Raw genomic sequence first — 17,189 nt, 5'->3', positions numbered from 1 at the left:
ACCACGAATAAGGAGGCACTACTATATGTTTTTAAAGTTCATCCATGTTGTAGCATGTTACAGTACTTTTATAGCGGCACTGGGTTGTTTCTATCTTTTGGCTATCATAATAATACTGCTATGGTCCTAACCAGTTTGGCTCAGTGGATAGAGTGTCAGCCTGCGGACTGAAGGGTCCCAGGTTCAATTTCAGTCAAGGGCATGTACCTTGGTTATGAGCACATCCCCAGTAGGGGGTGTGCAGGAGGCAGCTGATCAATGTTTCTCTCTCACTGATGTTTCCAACTCTCTATCCCTCTCCCTTCCTCTCTGTAAAAATAAATAAATAAATAAATAAACAAATAAATAAATAAATAAATTAAAAATAACAATAATTATACTGCTATCAACATTTGTATACAAGTTTTTCTATAAATACATGTTTCAATTCTCTCAGGAATATGCCTAGGAATAGCATTGTTTGGTAAATGGTAACACTACATTTAAATTTTGAATTAAGTTTATTTCCAGAATGGCTACAGCTTTTAAAATTCCCACCATCTATGTATGAGGATTTCAATTTCTTTGCATCCTCATCAATACTTGTTCTTGTCTTTTTAATTACAGCCCTCCTACTAAGTGTAAAGTAATACGGAATTCCTTTTTATTGCTGAATAATATTCCACTGTATAAATATACACTTTTGGTTCATCCATTACTTAATGAATATTTGCACTGACCCCACATTTTAGCTACTATGAATAATGCAATGAACATCTCAGTACTAATTTTTGTGTGTGGACATGTTCTCAATTCTCTTGGAAACATATCTAGGAGTGAAATTGCTTATAGTAACTCTGTTGCATCTTGAAAACAAGTACTATAAGCTCTCTAATTTTTTATGCATACAAATGGCATTGAGATGATGCCACTACCTGTATTTAATCATATACCATACTTTGCCATGCCAAAATTCCCTATACCAACCAAGTTACTGTGATATATCTGAGATAAAATTCTTATTTTCAATAAAATATGTTTAAAATGAAATTTTATTAGACATGATAATATCAGGCATGTTATATTTTTTATAATTTTTAATTTTGCAATTACAGCTGACATACCATAATATATTTGTTTCAGTTGCACAACATAATGATTAGATATTTCTTTAACTTATGAAACGATCACCAGAAATCTAGTGCCCATCTCACACCATATATAATTAAAATATTACTGACTACACTAGAGGCCCGGTGCACGAAATTTGAGCACTCATGGAAGGGGGGGGGGGTCCTTCAGCTCAGCCTGCGCCCTCTTGCAGTCTGGGAGCCCTCAGTCGAACATCCTTAGTGCTACTGCGTAGGGGGGAGAGGCTCCCGCCACCACTGTTGCACTCACCAGCCGTAGGCCCAGGTTTGGGATGAACGGCACTCCCCTTGTGGGAGTGCATTGACCACCAGGGGGTAGCTCCTGCATTGAGCGTCTGCCGCCTAGTGGACAGTGCACGTCATAGTGACTGGTTGTTCCGCCGTCAGGCTGAAACCGGCTCTCCTACATTCCCCAAGGGGTCCCAGATTGCGAGAGGGCACAGGCCAGGCTGAGGGATCCCACCGGTGCACAACCAGGACAGGGGAGGGATGCGGGAGGTTGGTCAGCCAGGGAGGGACCGTGGGAGGGCTCCAGGGCGTGTCAGGCCCATCTCACTCAGTCCTGATTGGCTGGACCACAGCAGCAAGCTAACCTACTGGTCAGACCTTCTGCCCTCTGGTGGTCAGTGCACGTCGTAGCAACTGGTGGACCAGTCGACTATCTGCCCCCTTGTGGTCAGTACACATCATAGAGAGCGGTTGAGTGGCCTTAGCATATCATTAGCATATTACGCTCTGATTGGTTGAACAGCCAACTGGACGACTGAACACTTAGCTATTAGGCTTTTATTATAGAGGATTCCCTATTCTGTACCTTATATCCTAGTGACTGTTTTTATAACTGGTAATTTGCATATCTTAATCTCTTTCCCTTTTGCACCCATCCCTCAAACCCCCTCCCATCTAGCAACCACCAAAATGTTCTGTGTACTTATGAGTGTTTTTGTTAGTTCGTTTTTTAGATTCCACATATAAATGAAATCACATGCCCTCTGTCATTCTGTTTGACTCATTTAACTTAGCAAAATACCCTATAAGTATAACCATGTTACTGAGATGGCAAGATTTCATACTTTTATGGGTAATATTCCATTGTATATATGTATAACTTCCTCTTTACCCATTTGTCCATTTTTGGACACTTAGGATGCTTCCACATCATGGCAATAGTAAACAATGCTGTAATGAACATAGAGATGCATTATGCCTTTTTGAATTAGCGTTTTGGGTTTCTTTGGATAAATACCCAGAACTGAAATTCTAGGTCCTTCTTTGTCTCTTATTATAGACTTTGTTTTAAAGTCAATTTTGTCTGATAAAAGTACTGATACTTTAGTTTTTTAAAATTTCCTAAATATATTTTACTTTCAGTCTGTACAGGTCTTGTATGTAGCATATGTATAGGTCTTATTTTCTTATCCATTCAGCTATCCTATCCTTTGACTGAAGCATTTAATACATTTATATTTAATGTAATTACTAATAGGTATGTACTTACTCCCATTTTGTTATTCATACTTTTTATCTTTTTTCCCCTTCTTCTTAAAGAAGTCCCTTTAACATTGGTTTGGTGGTAATGGACTCCTTTAATTTTTTCTTCTCTGAGAAGTTCTATCTGTCCAATTCTAAGTGACAGCCTTCCTTGTTGGTCCTTGCTTTACATCACTTTATATATTTCATGCTAATCCCTTCTAGCCTGCAAAATTTCTGTTGAGAAATCAGCTGACAGTTTTATGGGAGCTCCCTTGTAGGAATTAACTGCTAGTCTCTTGCTGCTTTTAAGATATTCTCTGTCTTTAAGTCTTGGCATTTTAATTATGATATATCTTGGTGTGGGCCTCTTTGGGTTTATCTCTGGGACTTAGTGCTTCCTGGATTCATGTGTCTATCTCCTTCCCCAGGGTAGAGCAGTTTTCCATCATTATTTCTTCAAGCAGGTTTTCAATTCTTTGTTTTCCCTCTTCTCCTTGTACCCCTATTATGCAAATATTGGTATGTTTGATGTTGTGCTAGAGACCCCTTAAACTATCCTCATTTTTTTGGATTTTTTCTTTTTGCTGTTCTGATTGGGTTTTTCTGCTTCCTTGTCCTTCAAATCTCTGATTTGATCTTCTGCTTCATCTCCTGTTGATTTCCTCTAATGTATTCTTCATTTCTGGCTGGTTCTTTTTGATGTTTTCTACCTCCATATTTATGTTTTCTATTTCTCTGCTGAAGTTCTCACTGAGTTCACTACTTTTCCCTAAGTTTATTGACATCTTCAACCTTATAAACAGTGTTTGAATTCTGCATGTGTTAAATTGCTTGTTCCATTTTTAGTTCTTTTTCCTAAGTTTTGTTCTGTTCTCATACTGGGACATGTTTCTCCGTCTCCTCATTTTGGCTGCCTCACTATGTTTGTTTCTGTGTATTAGATAGAGCTGCAACATCGCCTGGTCCTGGCAGTGGCCTTATGTAGTAGGTGTCCTGTGAGGCCCGTGGTGCAGTCTCCCTAGTTACCTGAGCTGGATGCTCCAGTGTGTCCCTTTTATGTACTCTCCTCTTGTAGGAGAGCCTTGTTACTGTTGGCTTGGCAATGGGAAAGATTGACCCTCAAACTGAATGCTTGTGAGGACTGGTATGACTACAGAGAAGAAGCTGTAGTGCAGGGGCTGAACTCACAGAGGATTTACTTTAGTGGGGCTCTTGTGTCAGCTAAGTTTGCCCTTTGGGTATGTCACTTGTGGGTATCTGGTGTGATCTGAAACTCACCACCAAGTGGCTTGGTTCAGGGGTCTCTTGGGAAGAGCTCTGGTATAGGCCATGTTCAGTAACTGCTTGTGTCCTGTGCAGAGCCACCTGGTATGAGCTACAAAGTGATCTGAAGTTGGTTGCCATTGTACTGGGCTTGGAGGTATCTCTGAGAAAGGAGCTTGTATAAAGTTGTGGAGCCTTGACTTTTGTGTCTGTTGCACAGAGAAAAAAGACAGAAATAACCTATTTCCTGATTTTCTCCTGAAAGAGGTATATTCATAGTCTTTAAAAGCTGCTGCCTGAAGGTCTGGATTACAATTAGCCTGAATCTAGGTGTTAAATGAAAATCTCCCCTTTAGGACAATGGCAGGTCTTAGCACACCTCTAACTACTGGAAGTAGCCACTAAAAATGGGCTACTTGAGTAATTACAAAGGTTTGAGAAACAGCCAAGGCCTAGAACAGCCGTGGGCAAACTACGGCCCACAGGCCGGATCCGGCCGTTTGAAATGAATAAAACTAAAAAAAAAAAGACCGTACCCTTTTATGTAATGATGTTTACTTTGAATTTATATTAGTTCACACAAACACTCCATCCATGCTTTTGTTCCGGCCCTCCGGTCTAGTTTAAGAACCCATTGTGGCCCTCCAGTCAAAAAGTTTGTCCACCCCTGGCCTAGAAGAAGGTTGAAAAGATAAGGCTAATTTCTTTCAAAATAGAGAGGTGATTGTTTTATCTAATGCATAGAAACTAACAGAGAGTCAGGAAAATAAAGAAATAGAAAAATATGTTCCAAACAAAAGGACAAGAAAAATCCTCAGAGAAGGACTTTAATAAGATGGAGATAAGTGCTTTGCCTAATACAGAGTTCAAAATAAGTCAGAAAGATGCTCACGGAGATCAGTAAAAGAACAGATGGACATAATGAGAATTAACAAAGAGATAGACAGAAAATATTTAAAGTACCAAATAAAAGCCACAGAGCTCAAGAACACAATAACTCAAAAATACAATAGAGGGGGTTCAACAACAGACCAATGAAGAAGGAAAAAAATCAATGAACTTAAAGATAGGACAGTGGAATCAGAACAGCAAAAACCAATAGATACACAAAAGATAAAAAGAAAGGAACCTAAGTATATCACTACAAAAATTATCAAACCACAAAGGAAGAAAACAATTAACAAATGGTAATAATTGCATACCTATCAATAACTATTTTAAATGTAAATGGACTAAATTCTGTAATCAAAAGACACAGGGCAGCTGAATGGAGAAAAAACCAAGACCTATCTATATGCTACTGAAAAGAGACTCACTTTAGATGTAAGGAACATAGAGACTGAAAGTGAAGGAAAAAGATATTCCTTGCAAATGGAAACTAAAAGAAAGCTGGGTAGCTATACTTACATAAAATAAAATAAACCATTAGAAAAAGACCATAATAAGAGATGAAGAAAGTCATATCGCCCTGGCCAGTGTGAATTGGTTGGTTGGAGCGTCGTCCTGTATACCAAAAGGTGGTAGGTTTGATTCCGAGTCAGGGTACATAACCAGGTTTCAGGTTTGATTCCAAGTCAGTGTATACGGGAAGCGGTCAATCAATGTTTCTCTTTCATGTTAATTTTTCTCTCTCTCAAATCAATTTTTTAAAAGTCATTATATAATGATAAAGGCATAAATCCAACAAGAGGATATAAATATGTAAATAACTATGCACCTAAATAAAACAAATATTAACAGACCTAAGGAAGAAATAGAGAGCATTACATAATAGCAGGGGACTGTAATTTTCCACTTTCATATATGGGTAGACTAACCAGGCAGAAAATCACTAAGTTAATGTTAGCCTAAAACAATAGATAACAAGTGTACACTCTTGGTGGGAATGTAAATTCATGCAGTCACTATAGAAAATAGTATGGAGGTGCCTCAAAAATTTAAAAATACAATTACCATATGCTTCAGCAATTTTACTTCTGGTATTTATCCAAAGAAAACAAAAACACCAACTTGAAAAGATATATGTGCCACCATGTTCACTGTAGCATTATTTACAATAGACACAATATGGAAGCAAACTAAGTGTTCTTCACTTAAAAGAAAATTTGGTATATATTAAAAATAAAATACTATTCAGCCATAAAGAAGGAAACCTTACCATATATAACAACTTGGATAAACCTTAGGGCATTATATCAAGTGAAATACGTAAGACATAGAAAGACAAAAAACACATGACCTCATTTATATGTACAATCTGAAAATAAAAAACAACAACACAAAAACAAACCAAAATGCTGAACTCATAGATACACAGAACAGATTGGTCATTGCCAGAAGTTGGAAGGTAGGGCATGGGTAAAAGTGGTCAAAAGATACAAACTTCCAGTTAAAATAAGTAACTCCTGGGATGTAATACATAGCTTGGGGAATATAGTTAACATTTTATACTAACAATAATTAAAGTACTGTATATATGAAAGTTGCTAAGAATAAATCTTAAAAGTTCTTGTCACAAGAAAAAATGTAACTACATGTGGTGATGGGTGTTAACTAGACTTATTATGGTAATCATTCCCCAATATATACAAATATCAAATCATTATGTTATACACCTGAAACTAATATGTTATATATCAGGCCCAGTGCACAAAATCTGTGCGGGGGGGGGGGGGGGTCCCCTCGGCCTGGCCTACACCCTCTCCAATATGGGATCCCTCTCGCAATCCAGAACCACTGGCTCCTATACGCTCACCTGCCTGCCTGCCTGATGCCCCTAACTGCTCTTCTACCTGCCTGATGTCCATACCTGCTCCCCTGCTGGCCTGATGGCCCTAACCTGCTCTCCACTCCTGACCTGATCCTCCTAACTACCTAACTGCTCTCCCCTGCTGGCCTGATCCCCCTAACTGCTCTCCCCTCCTTGTCTGATCCCCCTAACTGCCTATCTGCTGTCCCCTCCTGGCCTGATCCCCCTAACTGCCTATCTGCTCTCCTCTCCTGGCCTAACAGGCCATCTGCTCTCCTTTCCTCTCGGTGCCTTCAGACACTGGCACAGGAGTGCTGAGAGCTCCCTGCCGAGGCCCCGCCCCCATCCTGAAGCCCCCACCTCCGGGCCAGGCGGCGCAGTGGGCCTGCACTTGCCTCCATCAGGAGCAGCCTCTGCCTCCAAGGGAGCATGACATTAGCACTGGGCAGGCCTGTGTGCGCCTGCATTGGGGGCGGAAGTCCCCACCCACATCCCCGTCCACCAGCTCCTGTGCATGCACAGCCTATTGAACGGTTGTGACTGGACACCGTTAGGAACAATTAGCATATTACTTCTATGTTATATTGATTTTAAAAATAGCTATTGTTTCTTGGCCTTTTAGCTAAGATCAAGTGTAAAAAATGGCTAATAGGAATGGGTATTTCATCATCTACTCTATCAATTCATGAAGAAGTTTCAATTAAGGCATGGAGTCCTACTTATAGTCTTTTCAAAACCAATTGCTCATTCTTTTCCCTTGGTAGAGTCTCTTTTTAATTCTGTAAAACATTTCATATTTGCAAGTTAATTTTATATCTTCCAAAATGTAGCATTTGAAAAAAGAAGGTTGTGGGATTGCCCGATTAAACTTGTTACTTGGTGTTAAATGTTTATTGAGCACTTACTATGTTCCAAGCATTGCTCTAAGTCCTTTACATGTAAAAATTCACTTCATCTCCATATTAACGTTAAGATTGGCACTATTATTTCCTTTTTTACAAATTGCTCTCCTATTTCCATAGTGTAAAATTTGCTAACGGGCAAATCTCTTAAATATTGTTGGCTTTCCTCAAATGTTGGTGTCCGTTTTACCTGCTTAGTTGCATATCTGAAATTCCATGTAAGCTTCTTTGTGTGTCTGTCTCCTTGTGGAGAAAAGACATGATACACAGCCTGATTTCAATAGTTGGGAAGGATAAATAATCTGTGCTGACAGTAGGTTGTGCTATCTAATCTCCTGGACAAAGGTGCTTTTTTTTTTTTTCATTTCACTGGGGGTCACCAGTCTTCTGCAGGAAGTAGTTTCCCTCTGTAATTCAAGTACTCATACTTAATGTTACAATTAGGGGTAAACAGTGCTAATTGCTTAACACATGGCCCATTGGGAAAGAATGAGTTGACCCACCAGCTGCTACTTCTATTCCCAGTATACCTCCTCTCAAACACCACCCTGTAAATCTCTAGTCTGCCCCAACCTCCTCATTAAATTAGGTACACCCCTGGAACCACTCTCTCATTTACTAACTTTGTGATTGTTTCTCAGTAACTTGATTTTTTTTATCTGTAAAATAGGAATGATAATATCCAAGTATGTTTTCAGGATTAAATTTGGTAAAAAATTAGTATTTAAGCAGTGTTTAATACATTAGTAATTTGCACTCAGTTTGCCATCTTGCTACAGAAGCATTAATTATCTGCTTTTTAAAATGGAGATGCTTAAATATTTTTAAGGAACACAAATACAGAATTTTAGGATTGTTCTATAAGCTTACCTTTGAAGCAATACATGTAACAATTATAGATATAATCATAAAAATAAATGAAAGAAAAAAATTTAGAGTCAGGGAACCAGAGTAGGAGAGCTACTTGAAACTGTGTAACAGAAAGCCTTGCCTCTGTTTACACATGCAAGGAAGCTATTAATGCATAGAGCTCATAGAAACTGTATGCTAGAGAAACACTTTTCAAACTATGTGCATCTTTAGATGTAATGTTCATCTCTTGCAAATAGCCTATAGTTAGATCCATTTTTTTTAATTACTTTTATTTATTTATTTATTAAAATATATTTTATTGATTTTTTACAGAGAAGAAGGGAGAGGGATAGAGTTAGAAACATTGATGGGAGAGAAACATCAATCAGCTACCTCCTGCACACCCCCCACTGGGGATGTGCCCACAACCGAGGTATATGCCCTTGACCGGAATCGAACCTGGGATTCTTCAGTCTGCAGGCTGACGCTCTATACCAGTGATGGCGAACCTATGACATGCCACCTCATTTTTTTGGTTGATTTTTCTTTGTTAAATGGCATCTAAATATATAAAATAAATATCAAGAATATAAGTCCTTGTTTTACTATGGTTGCAAATATCAAAAAAATTCTATATGTGACACGGCACCAGAGTTAAGTTAGGGTTTTTCAAAATGCTGACACGCCGAGCTCAAAAGGTTTGCCATCACTGACACTGAGCCAAACTGGTCAGGGCTTATTTATTTATTTTTGTTTAACATTTGATTTATTGATTTTAAAGAGAGAGGAAGGGGGAGAGAGAGACATTGACTCACTGTTCCATTTATTTATGCATTCACTGAATGCTTCTTGTATGTGCCCTGAGCAGGGATCAAACCCTGCAAACTTGGCACATGAGGATGACACTCCAACCAACTGAGCTACTGGGACATGGTTAGATTCTTTTAAAAAAAAAATCTATTCTGCTAATCTCTATCTTTTGATTGGGGGATTTAAACCATTTGCATTTAAAGTAATTACTGAGGGGGAAGCACTTACTTGCCATTTTGCTATTGGTTTTCTTGTAGCTATTTTGTCTCCCTCCTTTCCTCTGTAACTGCCTTCCTTTGAAGCACTTGCCTTTTTGATAATGTTTTGATTCCTTTTAATTTCCTTTTGTGTATATTTTATTTTTTTCTTTGTGGTTACTATGAGGATTCAACATAACTTCCTAAATTATTACAATCTGTATTAAGCTGATATTAACGTAGCATTAATTAAAACTCTACACCTGCATGGCTCAGTGGTTGATCATCAGTATATGAACGTGGAGGTCACAGTTCAGTTCCTGGGTCGGGGCACATGCTGGGTGTGACTCAATCCCCAGTGTGGGGTGTGCGGGAGGCAGCCGGTTGATGATTCTCTCTCATCGTTGATGTTTCTGTTTCTCTCTCTTCCTCTCTGAAATTTAAAAAAATACACACACACACACACACACACACACACACACACACACCACAACAAAAACACTCTACTTAGTTAGTTGAACATCATCCTGTGCACCGAAAGGTTGCTGGTTCAATAAAAGGTCAGGGCACAAACCTGGGTTGCAGGTTTGATCCCTGGTCTGGGAGTGTACAGAGGGCAACCAATCAAGTTTTCTCTCTCATATTGACATTTCACTCAATTTCTCTAAGCATGTCCTTGAGTGAGGATTAAAAAAACAAACAAAAAATCCCCCTGTACTCCTTTAGAACTCTGCATCAAATTATATTACATACTAGTGGCCCAGTGCACGGATTTGTGCACATGGAAAGGAAATTAATTAGGAGAAATATCTTAATACTGCTATTTGCCTTTTCTCTATAATAGAAGTGTCAGAGATAAAGGAAAATTAGTAAAATGTATATGCAAACAATAAAGTAGGTCCTCAGGTTATGCCGGAGATCCAGTCCTACGGCACGATGTAACGTGATTTTCGCCGTAAGTCGAAACCCACCTATATAAGCACCTATGTCACTCACATGGAGCACATTCACAGCAGTAATGAAGTGAAACAGTAAAAAAAATTTAAAAGAAAGATAACAATTCTTGACTTTTACCAGTAGTAAATAAATAATAAAAAAACATAAAGCACATATGTACATACGTCAAAATGACAGAATTTTTTTTTTTTTATAAATACTGTAAATGGGAGATGGCAACATAACCATGAAACGATGTACGACGAGTCCAACATAATCTGAGGACTGCCTGTATATAAATTGATTAATAAATAACAACATGATATAACAACAAAAACATGATATAAAAACAACACTGATAAAAACAATGACTGATAAATTGATTGAACTTATTCTAATATCTTCCTGTATACTACATTTCAGAGTGCTTGACTAATTTCCCTTGTGATGAAGTATTTACAACTTTAACTTTAACGTCACATGCTACTCGAACTCGAGACAAAGCAACATATAACTGGCCATGTCCAAAAACGAATTCAGGTAGGAATATTCCTACTCTGTCTAGAGTTTTTCCTTGTAATTTTTTTTTTCAATATATTTTATTGATTTTTTACAGAGAGGAAGGGAGAGAGATAGAGAGTTAGAAACATCGATGAGAGAGGAACATCGATCAGCCGCCTCCTGCACATCTCCCACTGGGGATGTGCCCGCAACCCAGGTACACACCCTTGACCGGAATTGAACCCGGGACCCCTCAGTCCTCAAGCCGACGCTCTATCCACCGAGCCAAACCGGTTTCGGCTCCTTGTGATTTATTAATAGTCATCGCAAATGCTGGCATCACGGGAAACTCTTTGAATTAATTTAAATGGGAGGCCAGTGTCAGATAGGGACAAATCAATCCTTAGAATCAGAACAACCTCTCCTCCCACAAATCTTGTTAATAGTTCAGCTCCAATTATGTTAGGTAGCAATCTTTTGATAATAAATCTAATACCAGTACAAAGATCCCATTTACTATTAAGATTTCTCAGTAGCATGATGATTGCACCTAATTTCAATTTTATGATATGGCATTCCCGAAGGAATAATACTATTAAGAAATTTGATGGGAAAATTTGCCTTTTCGGCATCATCTGTTGAATCAATGGAATCAGCACTCATTAAAGGTGTGAAAATCTCCATCAAATATATCCAAAATTTTAATATATCCAAAATTTTTTCATTTAATTTATGAATGTGGTCATTTTTAGGAGAAAGAATTGCATGTTTAGATATATTTTTAATGTTATCTATAGATATACCATTTCCAAAGGTAGATTCAATAATAGATCCTTTGAAAATCATTTCACAGGGCATTTCAATAATATCCATTTCGAGAGCTTTATATGTATCACACATGCGCAACTCAACGTTTATTTTTAAATTGCAAATGCATGTCATATGTACCGGCCAGTCGGTAGGTCACCTATCCTTTTATATATATGACTAGGGGCCTGGTGCACGAAATTCATGCACAGGGGGCGGGGGGTGGGGGGGAGGTTCAATTAGCCCAGCCTGCACCCTCTCCAATCTGGAATTTCTGGTGCCTAATAGCTCACCTGCCTGCCAGCTGGATCGCCCATAACTGCCTCTACCTGCCTGCCTGATTGCCCCTAACCCCTCTGCCTGCCTGCCCGATCATCACTAACTGCCCCCCCCCCCCCCCCCGCTGGCCTGGTTGCCCACAACTGCCCACCCCTGCCGGCCTGGTCACCAAATGCAGCCTGCTGTTCAGTAGTTTGGTCGTCCCTCACGAACCCCCCTGCTGGCCTTGTCCCTCCACGCAACCTGCTGTTTGGTTATTACTGTTACTGTGACGGTGTCCCAGACAATTTGCATATTCCTCTATTATTAGTACAGATAGTATATTACTGAATACAAATTATAATAATTTATAATTATTCCTTGTGCATTTGCCTTTTAAATCTTATGGGAAATATAAAGTGAATTTACAAATCAAATTTACAATAATACCAGTTTTTGTAACTGTTCACATATGATTTTCATATGGCTTTGAGATGCTGTCTAGTGTCTTTTTCATTTCAACTTGAAGGACTCCCTTTAGCATTTACTATAGAGCAGGTGTAATAGTAATGAATCCCCTCTGGTTTTATGTCTGAAAATGCCTTAATCTAACCCTCATTTTTGTTTTGTTTTTCTAATTTTCCCCTCACTGAATTATAGAGCAAGTGGAAGGATGGGAGGAGGGTAGGAAAGAGACAAAGAGACATCAATGTGAGAGAGACACTTCAAGTGGGCTATGGATCAAACCTGTAACTGAGGTATGTTTCCTTGAATAGGAATCGAACCCATGACCCTATGGTGCACAGGCCCAATGCTCTACTGGTGAGCCAAATTAGCCAGGACTCACCTTCATTTTTGAAAGATAGTTTTGCTGTGTACAGTCATGGACTGCATAATGACATACTGGTCAACAATATACTGCAAAATGTATAATGGAGCTGAAAACATTTTATCACCTAGTGACATTATTGTCATGTCACAGTGCAATACATCACTTGTGTTTGTGGTGATACTGGTGTATACAGGCCTACTGCTCTGCCACTCATAAAAGGATCCTATATAATAAAAGCATTGTATGCAAACTGTGGAGTTTGACCAAGGGGAGGGGCCGGCCGGGGGAAGGGAGAGAGGCCCCGTCAGAGGCGGCAGTGGCAGCAGGGGAAAGGGAGGAAGTACCCAGCTGGCAGCCAGCAGCTGCTAGGGACCCTACCAGTGCACGAATTTCATGCACTGGGCCTCTAGTAGCACATATAATTATGTACAGTACATAATACTTGATAATGACAATGACTATGTATTTATAATCCTATACTTTTTGTTATTTTAGAGTGTGCTCTTTCTACTTATATATTTTTTTTAATTTGCTGTAAAACAGTATGCCAAGAGCAGCTTCAAATATCTTGTGTTTAGAGCAGAGGTGGGCAAACTTTTTGACTCGAGGGCCACAATGAGTTCTTAAACTGGACCGGAGGTCCGGAACAAAAGCATGGATGGAGTGTTTGTGTGAACTAATATAAATTCAAAGTAAACATCATTACATAAAAGGGTACGGTCTTTTTTTTCAATAGTTTTATTCATTTCAAACAGCGGGCCGTAGTTTGCCCACGGCTGGTTTAGAGCATCTTTGAATTGGATTTTTCTACAGCAGCATGCTATACAGACTTGTAGCCTAGGAGTAACAGGCTATACTATACAGCCTAGGTGTGTAGTAGGCAGATTCTATGTTCACACAATGATGACACTGCCTAATGACATGTTTTAAGACTACATGCCTGCAGTTAAAAAGAGCGTGACTGTGTAGAATTCTTGGACAACAGTTTTGTTTTGTTTTTCAGCATTTTAAACATAGCATCTACCTATTGCCCAGCAAGGTTTCTGCTGAAAAATCTGTTATCTTTCTAGGTATCCCTTTATTGTGATGATTTGTTTCTGTCTTACTGCTTTCATGATTCTACCTTTCACTTCTAGCAGTTGAATTATGTGCCTCTCTTTGGGTTTATCCTTTATACGGATTGGTGGGCTTCTTTTATTTGTACATCCAATAGCTTTCCTCAAATTTGAGAAAAATTTTGCCCATTATTTCTTCAAATAATCTCTCTTTTCCTCTCTGTCCTCTTTCTGAGACTGCCCTAATGCATATGTTGGTCTTCTTATGCTGCCACATAAGTCCCTTAGGCCCTGTTTACTTTTTTCATTGCTTTCTCTTTTTGCTCAATAATTTCAAATCACCTTTCTAAAAGTCTGCTGATTCTTTCTTTATGTTTGTTCAAGTCTGTTGCTGAACTCCTCCGGGCTATTTCTCAATTCAGTTATTGCCTTTTCAGCTCCAGAATTAAAAAAAAATAATTACCATCTCTTTCTTAGTATTTTCATTTTGCCTGTAAATGATTTTCCTGATTTCCTTTATTTCTTTGTCCATGATTTCCTTCAGCTCTTTGAATATATTTAAGATAGTTTTAAAATCTGTCTGTTAAGTCTGATATACATTTCTGGGGATGTAATTTGTTCCTTTGAATGGGAAATATTTCTCAGTTCCTTTGTACTTCCAGTGATCTTTTCTTGAAAACTGGTCATTGAATAAAAAGCCACATCTCACTCTTCACAGACTGGTGTGGAACATGTTCACTAATTGGTGAGCCCCTGAGCCTTAAGATCAGCACCACATAAAGGCTTAAGGTCTTCTCAGGTCTTTTCTGACATTTGTTCTATCTGGACTTATATGCATCTGTTTTTTAACCCCCTATTTTCCCATCTGCTTTGAAACATCTAAGTTCCCAAGGTTTCACTTCAGCTATTTCTTGGATATTCTGGTAGATGTTCAAAGGTATTCCTGACTGTAGACAATGGTCCATGGCTCTGCAGAGACCCCTGCAGTTTTCATGTATTGCAGCTCCTGCTACTGCCTTTTGTGGCTTCCAGTCTGAGATCCAAACTATGCTGCTGTTCCCTATCTAATCTCCAAGTAAGAACAAAAGCAATCCCTGGAACAGCCAACAGATACACCAAAATGTTGCAAACAAGTTTCACCCTGCTACTGTCCCAAAGGAGGGAATAAAAAATTAGGCGGTTACCTCCTGACCATGCATGATGTGCATACTGGGAAAGGGTAGGGTAAGTGACATCAAACATCGCAAAAGTAACTGTTTGCTTAGTTGTTGAAAATCTCTGGTTTGCAGAGGTCCTATATGGTTACTATGATAAGTCTGTAGCTGCTTTTTGATATTTCTGTGTGGGAATGAGGGCCAGGATCTTCTGAGTTTGCCATCTTGCACACAATGTTCTATTTCTTGAGCTGTATTTTTTTTTCTTTTTTAATTTTCTATAATTGCTCTTTATGTTTGAAATATTTCAAAATAAAAATGTTTGGAGTAGAATTATAAAGAATACTTTATACTTGTTTGAAGAATTCATCTTTAGAGAAAACAAAGCTAAAAAAGGAAAATAAAAAGAACTTTATGATAAAGATATTATTTTGGGTCAGTAATAAAAATAAATATTATTCTGAGTAAAAAATAAAGAAATTAAGAAACATTTAAATAATGGATTATATTCAAAACCTCAAAAACTCTATATGTAAACTTCCTAATACCCTGCAATATTAAAAAATATAGATATCAAAGAAATAGTTTTCATGATTTTATCCAAAGCACTAAAGTAGCAACTGAGAATGCATTTCTACTCCTCAGTAACTATATATCAATTTTGTTTGTTCTACAATTTAAAATAAATGAAATAATATAATATATAGGGTTCCACTTTATAAAAATACAATTATTTCTTAGTCATGTGTATTGTTTTTAATCTTTATTGTTGAGAGTATTACAGATGTCCCTTTTCCCCACATTACCCTCCCCAACCCAATTCCCATCACAACCCACACCTTTGCCACCCTCTTATCTGTGTCCATAGGTAATGCACATATGCATATAAAATCTTTGTTTAATCTCTTCCCGCCCTCCACATTCTTTCCCTCTGAGAACTGTCAGCCTGTTCCAGTTCCATGCTTATGATTCTGTTTTATTCACCGGTTTATTCTGTTCATTAGATTTCTTATTCATTTATTTTTAGAATTGTTAATATGTATTTATTGCCATTTTATTGTTCATATATTTAACCTTTTTCTTCTTCTTCCTCTTCACAAAGAAGACCCTTCAACATTTCCTGTAATAATGGTTTGGTGGTGGTGAACTCTTGTAGCTTTTTCTTGTCTGTGAAGCTCTTTATCTGGCCTTCAATTCTAAATGATAGCTTTGCTGGGTAGAGTAATCTTGGTTGTAGATTCTTGCTATTCATCACTTTAAATATTTCTTGCCACTCCCTTCTGGCCTGCAAAATTTCTGTTGAGAGATCAGCTGACAGTCATATGGGTGCTCCCTTGCAAGTAACTAACTGCTTTTCTCTTGCTGCTTTTAAGATTCTCTCTTTTTCTTTAACATTTGGCAATTTAATTATGATGTGTCTTGGTGTGGGCCTCTTTGAGTTCCTCTTATTTGGGACTCCCTGTGCTTCCTGGACTTGTAAGTCTATTTCTATCACCAAGTAGGGGAAGTTTTCTGTCATTATTTCTTTAAATAGATTTTCGATATCTTGCTCTTTCTCTTCTCCTTCTGGCACCCCCATAATGCAAATGTTGGTAGGCTTAAAGTTGCCTCAGAGGCTCTTTACACTATCTTCCTATTTTTGGATTCTTTTTTCTTTTTGCTCTTCTGATTGGGTATTTTTTGCTTCCCCATGTTCTAAATCGTTGATTTGATTCTCGGAATCCTCTACTGTTGAATCCCTGTAAATTATTCTTTATTTCAGTCAGTGTATGCTTAACTTCCGACTTGTCTTTTTTCATGTCTTTGACATTCTCACTAAAATCCTTGAAAGTCTCACTTAGTCCTTGAAGGTCTCATGAAAATCCCTGAGTAACCTTATAACCGTGGTTTTGAACTCTGTATCCAGTAACTTGCTTTCTTCCATTTCTTTCATTTGTGACATATTTCTGTCTCCACATTTTGGCTGCTTCCCTGTGTTTGTTTCTATGTATTGGGTAGGGCTGCTATGTCTCCTGGAGTCAGTAGAGTGACCCTGTGTAGTAGGTGTCCTATAGGGCCCAGTGACTCAGCCTCTCTAGTCACCTGAGCTGGGAACTCTAGGTACGCCCCTGTGTGGGCTGTGTGCACAGTCTTACTGTAGTTGAGACTTGATTACTGTTGGTGTCACTAGGAATTGACCTCCAGACTAACTGGCCGTGAGGAGCAGCTGCGACTATAGTACGAGAGCTGCTGTGCAGGAGACACCCTTCCGGAGCAGGACTTGCTTTAGT

At 38.5% G+C, this 17,189-nt stretch overlaps 1 protein-coding gene across 7 annotated transcripts in view; it reads right to left on the bottom strand.

Moving 5' to 3' along the window:
• The window catches only part of PTPN4 (protein tyrosine phosphatase non-receptor type 4), a 239,265-nt gene that overhangs the window by 162,672 nt on the left and 59,404 nt on the right, over nucleotides 1–17,189 (bottom strand). The gene's annotated exons all lie outside the window — the stretch shown is intronic.

The sequence above is a fragment of the Myotis myotis genome, unplaced genomic scaffold (genome assembly GCF_014108235.1).
Source record: "Myotis myotis isolate mMyoMyo1 unplaced genomic scaffold, mMyoMyo1.p scaffold_m19_p_8, whole genome shotgun sequence".
NCBI classification, from domain to species: domain Eukaryota; kingdom Metazoa; phylum Chordata; class Mammalia; order Chiroptera; family Vespertilionidae; genus Myotis; species Myotis myotis.
The sequence above is the reverse complement of the archived record's forward strand: the minus strand, read 5'-3'. Positions and strand labels throughout refer to the sequence as shown.